Raw genomic sequence first — 247 nt, forward strand, 5'->3', positions numbered from 1 at the left:
CATTTCCACGGCCAAGTCCTGTGCCCCACAGCCCATGCCCCTCATCGCTGTCCTGCCCTAAGTTCCCCAGCCCTTCTCCACCCCACGGTGCTCCCTGGCCCTGCCCCATGGGCATCCCACTCATCAGGGCACTGGGACGCTTCCCAGCAGCAGTAAAGGTGTTTGGGGACAGCCTGGCACCACCGCATCCGTCTGTCACCTGTACCCTGCTCACCCTGGGGATACGGCATGTGGGGAACGGGGTGAT

Source organism: Mesitornis unicolor, unplaced genomic scaffold (genome assembly GCF_000695765.1).
Source record: "Mesitornis unicolor isolate BGI_N332 unplaced genomic scaffold, ASM69576v1 scaffold29710, whole genome shotgun sequence".
NCBI classification, from domain to species: domain Eukaryota; kingdom Metazoa; phylum Chordata; class Aves; order Mesitornithiformes; family Mesitornithidae; genus Mesitornis; species Mesitornis unicolor.